Genomic DNA, 6,768 nt, shown 5'->3' on the forward strand with positions numbered 1-6,768 from the left:
GGCTGTACTATTCAGTAGGGACAGCTGTGTGTGCATGTGTGTGCATGTGTGTGCATGTTCATCACAGCTGGGTGAGTGTGAAATCAGTGACAGCCAACCAAGCATAAAATATAAGATATTAACCCTGATTCAAGTAAAATCACAAAACAGACAATCTTGATTCATCAGCAATTTTTTTTTAACTTTTCTTCTGCTCTAGTTTCTCTCAATGCATTCCTTGGAATTTATTTTGACAGCCTTATATACAAACTTATATATGATAACTGATTGATTTGATGGATTAATTATTGGGCCAGTCATAATTCTTTTGCTGGGACATTTTCTCCTTGTTTCAGCATATTCAGCATCATATGTGTTGAGAGAATTTCTTAATATTATTATTACACTGTTACCAAAGTTGGGCATATACAAGAATAGGTACCATTGTCGCAACTGGTATATTTGTCAATTTTCACCAATCACTTCCACATAGGCTCAAAATCTAGGCTTTGAGAAGGTTTGACAACTACAGCACTTCCATTGTCTTTGTATATTACTGGATTAAGATACATTCACAGAATATTACCTCACTCACCACATGTCATAGTGAGGTATATCACTTTTTAATTACCCTGCTCTGACAAATTATGTCCACTAGATGTCTCTGGAGACCACAACCTTGTCATATCACTGACATTATGACAGCGCCCCCACCAGTAGAGAAAACAACAGGCTCATCTTCTGTGCTGTCTGTCTGCAACAAAATCCATCTCTATTGTATATGTATGCATATATATGATCAGGTAGAATCAGAAAAAAACTCCAAATCAGCTAATAGAGGATGTCATCAGCAGATTAGTCACTGGGCATGTGTGAAGATTTTAGTCGAGGTCATTAAAAGTCAAAGGTCATCGACAGAGGGATGGATGTATACAGGTGTTTACCTTTAGGGCCTTTCATCACTTTATAATCCAAGGAGCACAATTAGTCCCGGATCTTATTGCAGCAACTCAATTCAGTGTCTTTTGGCACACTGGCTTGACTTCTCATAGAAAGATAGCCTTCACATATTTCTAATGATGGGCCGTACATCCCTCAGCAGCTGCTTTGAGATGTCTGATACCCCTTACCCAAACAAACACAGTCTTGTCTCGTGCCTTACAGTTACGTCATGGGACGAACAAGGGGCAATAAAGTTGCTACAATTTTCAAAGAGGGGCCAAATATATCTCCCCATCCATGCACAATTCATGATTCACGATTCATATTCATTGAATATATATGGAAAATGGTGTTCCTTGTTCAAACACATTATGAACTTCATAACAAAGTGTCAAATGGGGCAGGTCAGGGGCCAATCAAATTTCAGCTGGGGCCAGTGCCCGACCCTGGATCCACCCCTGCTCTAAACAATACTTCTTACCAAACCAGGAGATTCCAGGAGACCAGCAGGTATACAGAGACTGAGCCGTTACCAAGGAGTGGCTGAGAGCGTTGCCACAACTACCCCCAGTGACCCAGGAGGAGGATTGGCTGAGGTCTAGTGGGATAGAAGGCAGATTAAAGAAGGCAGGGTCATATGTACAAAGAGCTGTTTAACAATCATCCTAAAGGCTCCTACAAATAACAACTTCCTTTAGACTATCCTGTTGAATTTTGGAACATTTCGGTCAGTTTAGATAATTCAGAATTGAATGAGTGAGCTTACATATTGTTGCTACATGTTTCTGATCTGAAACCAAAAGGTAGAAGAAACAGGTTGCTCCTACCTCTTGCACTCCCTGACACACACATAATCCTCTTGCTCCAAGTGAGTCACTCAACTGTGGACATCTGTCAAGGTGAGTGACCCCAGGACAAACTGTTTTAATGCTCTGCAAAGGGAACAGCTAACATGTTTGTGCAGTAATGCATCTTGACTTGTCATGACAGCAGGGGACCTTTCTTACCTTTTCTTACTTTATCCAGTAAACAAGTTATAGTGTGAGGAAATTCTAACAGAGTTTCCTTACTTCAGTTGCTTTCTGAAGAAAAACTCCTATAATGAAACTCAGAAAACAGATGACGGGCACCCATATGCAAGCCTGGATCGCATCAAGCCACTCAGCACTGCTTGGACAGTTGACCAGTCCTACATTTAAACATAAGACATGATATTTCTGGCCTCTGGGCTTATAAATCAGACCCTTCAGGATAGGTTCACAGAAAGGTTTACTGTAGGCTATGATCCCCATGCTAACAGCTAAAAGAGGAAACTGGAAGTGGATCTAAACAAACATTTACTGAGCAACGATGGGAGGGGTTGGGGTTTGAAATTATGCAAATCACTGTTTTCTTGTTGACATCTCGTTCTCCCCCCTCCTCATGTCCCCACCCTTTCCTATCCGCACCAGCCTGGACTGATGCAGACACATGCTGCGACCAGTGTTGGGAAGGATACTTTCAAAACGTATTCCGTTACAGAATACAGAATACATGCACAAAAATGTAATCTGTAACGTATTCCATTACATTAACTAATCTGAGTAACGTATTCTGAATACTTGGAATACTTCCGGTTTGTATTGCATTTTTTAAGTGTATGATTGCGGCGTTGTTATAGTCAGTGGAGCAGCAGCAGTTTAAACTCTCTCTCCACCGATGCTGCGGGCCCGCTGGATGTCCGGCTCCCATCCACTCCCACCTCTGTGCGGGTCTCACCGGAGGCTGAACCCCCCCCTGCGCCAAGGCTATGGCAAGCCGATTGAGCATTTATTCAAAATCCTTGATATCAAATTTCAGTCCCCTCCACTAGTTCGGTCTTTGTCTGCACTAGTTGGACGTTTGGTCGCACTAGTTCAGCATCTTACTGAACAAGTTGAAAAAAAAATCTAACTAGTCACTCTTTTTCAGCAACTAGTGGCACTTTTGGTCAACTAGTTACAACAGAAACCTTACTAGTAACACTGTGCGCTGCACTAGTAGAGCCAAAGTCTCCACTAGGGGGCTTTTTGCTGTACTAGTGGCCCTCTGGACCGAACTAGTAAGGCTGAAAGTGTTACTAGCTAACAAGTGAGCTGCAAAAGCTCTGACATGTAAGCTAGTCAAACATGGATTCAGCTCACTTGTTAACTAGTGGCCTCCAATTTGCTGCAGTAGTTAACTAGTGGGAGCCCAAATGCACACTTGCAAACTAGTGCAGCCAAAATCTTCACTAGTTAACAAGTTAACACCTTTTTTGCACCTTGCTAGCTAACTAGTGAGGTGCAAAATGTTTACTAGTAAGCTAGTGGGCTTGAAATGTGCAGTAGTTTGCTAGTTGCAGTGTTTTTTGACTGTACGAGCTAACTAGTGAGGCTGTAAGGGCTTACTAGTATGCAAGTGGCAGCCAAAATGCCTACTAGCTCACTTGTTACACTCCTGGACACACATGCAAATGAGGGGATTAAAATCGAAGCTTCCTATTGGCTCTCCAGCAAGAGCTCCACCCAGCAGAAATTTAACCCTATAAAGCCTGATGAGGTTTCACTGCTGTGAACGGCCAGCTCCTTGGTTACTATCCAAACAGAATAAAGCACGTACATGTGTGTGTGCGTCAGATTCATTATTTTTTTTGAACAACAATGAAACAAAGGTGAAAATGTTTTAGCACTTATTCTTATTTTGAACAGATTCCTAATAGATGTACAGAAAAGTCAAATCTCAGCTCTAGATGAACATTATTAACAGCTTAATCAAAATATCCAATAAATCGTGGTACTTTACAGAAAACACTTCAAGTCATAATCTATATTCAATCTAATAAGTGACAGGGATTTCAGTCCGTGAATCCAATAGTTTTCCCTCCTGCCTCTTTGAAAATCCCACATCAGTAAAGTCCATTTCAATTATATTCTGCTGGCATTACAGGCGCCTGTACTGCCTGCAGAATATAATTGAAACGGATACAAAAAAATTATCTGAAGGTGCAGAAATTATCCAAATACAGGAATATTCCATTGTAGGCCCACTGAAGGTATAATGCTATTATATTATGAACAACTAATCTGATTTTATTTGGAGGTCAGTGTATGTTGATCTGCTGCAGTATTTGCTATCGCCAGTAGATGGCAGAGTAGATTTTCTTTACTACTTTTCAATTGAAAACTTGTATTATACAAATGAATAAGGAAATGACTAAACTAGTGATAATAAAATACTGTGTTCATAGGAATTACACATCTGTTAACATCCAGAACGCTATTTCATATATCTTAGGATGTCAACCATTAACTGTATCATAAAACATGAGCACACATGAGCACTGCTTCCATTTTTAACCTAAGGAGTAGTATAACCCCCCACCAAAAGGGGGCGCACTATGCGTTTTAGCAAATGGAACCCCCCACGAACAAGAAGCCCTTTTCTCCTAGGATTTCTTCATGATACCTGAAGGTCCCGGATTTCGGTATGAGATAACATTAAACACTCGAAATATTAACATAGTCTACCTGTTATTATACTAATAAGGTTATTTTTCAACTAGACGTCCAACTTGAGAGTGTCAACGGAAGTGATTCCATAGTTATCTGCTACTGAAAACTCAGGTGAGTGAGGACACAAGTAGTCACTGCTAGTCACGATTAGCATCATGCTAGCGAACTATTAGCATCATGCTAGCGAACGTGGGCAAGAACTAATACTGCTGTTAAGATGCTATTTGAAAGATTACCTCTTTAAAACCAATCGGAGTAATAATATAGTGATTATTAATGTTACAACGAACTTTAGGCAGCCTGTTAAAATAGTATGCCACTAAGTGTTTAAGGTTCAGCCACGCAGCTTATGTTAAATAGCAAATAGATATGGTTTAATATGCAAGTGCACTGCAGGTGCATATAATTTGAAAAGCCAATTCATATGTGAATGAAGTTCAAGTTATACTGTGAACTATTGTCATGTTTAGTTTCAAGTATAGTGACATGATATTGTAATGATGTTATCATATAACATATTAATGAAAAAGGATAAGCCCTTTGTTTAGTGATGTGCAATACTTTATTGTTTTGATTTGTATATTATGATTCAGTGAAGCACAAGTTGTAATGTTATACTAGTGGTAACTGTGATGTTGTTTTATCATCTCAAGGTAATCTGAGTGCACCCAGGTAATGGTTACACATAAAGACAAGAAGTGAATGAGATCTCATGTTAGAAGTAGAATAAGAGAACAGACACTGATTATTCTGCACTGTGTGTTGATTGTTTTTTTATTTACACTAGAAGAACCTGAATCTGAATGATGAGATGGCGCACTTACCCCAGATCGTGGATACGGTGTGGCCAACCGTGTAATCCAGATCGAACCTGATTCGTGTATCGAGAAGACATCATACCCCAGTCCTGCCCGTCACGTAGACGGGTAGTACTGAGTATAGAGACCTAAAGACCCGGACCAGAACGGAACCATTGAATCCTCAAGCACACACACTATTCAAGGACTGTACGGACGATATCCAGGGAACTGTACATATACACACTGACAGGACTGAATTATTTACAAGATTTATATAATATTTACTGTTTCTATTTTGTGCTGTTTAATACTGTTTTATACTTTATATTGTGATTGTTCGGTGACTGTTTGTGAAACAATAAACTGGTCATTTGTTAAACTTGTTCTTTGAAATAAGCCTACCTCTCCTTCGAACCTAGGAAGATATTTAGTACTTTTTCTAACACTAGCCCAGACAAGTGCTACACATGGAATGCAAGCTCTGTCAGAATTTGAAAATGACAAATGAAAGGTTATTAATCAGCTGTCACGCTTCCTAAACAAGCTTTCTTATCTCTTACACATTTTATTGTTCTTATGTGTTTCTACGTTTCATTTCTATCTTTTGCTTGTGTTATTTGTGTTAGTATACCTGCTCTTGCTACTTGCTGCCTCTTTCGTTAATTATAAATTGTATTGCTTCGTTTTATCTTGCACTATTTGCTTTGTTTTAATAAGTTTTTTTATTTTTAGTTGTTTCTTCACTTTATTGTAAAACACTTTGAGCTATTAATGAACCCTAATGAATCAACATTTAATCAATACAACGTTTTAGGCATGGCTGCTAAAATAACTCACATGCCATAAAAGAATGTTGCTAAAAGGTTTAGATCATCACAATTCAGAGCTGGCACTTTAAGGCTTTGAAACACAGTTTGAACACTGACCAATCAAAATCCTTGTCCCGCCTGCCTCATTTGCTTACAGTCCACTTGTTAACTAGTGGACATTTGCGCCCCACTAGCTCAGTAGTGGCTGCATTGGCAGTTTCCATGTTAACTAGTGAGGCACAATTGTCCACTAGTCAAACTAGTGAGGTTTTTTTATACCTTACTAGTTAACTGATGAGGCTCTGAAATTCTGTATTGTCCTACATGTTATCTAGTGAACCTTTAATCACATCACTAGTTAACTAGTTGCGTGCACATGTCGACTAGTGAGGAGTTTTGTCAAACTAGTAAGATGATAACGGCTACTAGTGTGCCCAAAATGTCAACAAGTTGGACAAATAGCCCAACATGTCGATCAAATGTCTTACTAGTTGCGTACAGTCGTTCACTAGTTCTGAGAAAAGCTCAACTAGTTGAAGAAAATGCCCAACATGTAAGAAAAATGTTCAACATGTTCGGTCAAAGTCCCTACATGTTCTGTTCAGAGTCGAACTAGTGAGACAAAATGTCTTTCACTAGTCACCTAGTCAGGGAAACATCAGTGTCACTCGTTAACTAGTGGCTCTTTTTGGACCTTACTAGTTAACAAGTGAAATAATGTGACTG

The 6,768-nt window shown here is 39.4% G+C and overlaps 1 long non-coding RNA gene across 2 annotated transcripts; it reads left to right on the forward strand.

Moving 5' to 3' along the window:
• The first annotated feature begins 3,072 nt into the window (after nt 1–3,072).
• LOC133026903 (uncharacterized) lies at nt 3,073–5,618 on the forward strand. Of its 2 annotated transcripts, none has more exons than XR_009683238.1 (3): nt 3,073–4,405; nt 4,484–4,544; nt 5,221–5,618. It is a non-coding gene; the product is annotated as an uncharacterized LOC133026903 (long non-coding RNA). The 2 variants fall into 2 exon arrangements; XR_009683237.1 differs by having other exon boundaries at nt 3,079–4,405; nt 5,224–5,618.
• The last annotated feature ends 1,150 nt before the right edge of the window (nt 5,619–6,768 follow it).

This window comes from Limanda limanda, chromosome 20 (assembly GCF_963576545.1).
Source record: "Limanda limanda chromosome 20, fLimLim1.1, whole genome shotgun sequence".
Taxonomy (NCBI): domain Eukaryota; kingdom Metazoa; phylum Chordata; class Actinopteri; order Pleuronectiformes; family Pleuronectidae; genus Limanda; species Limanda limanda.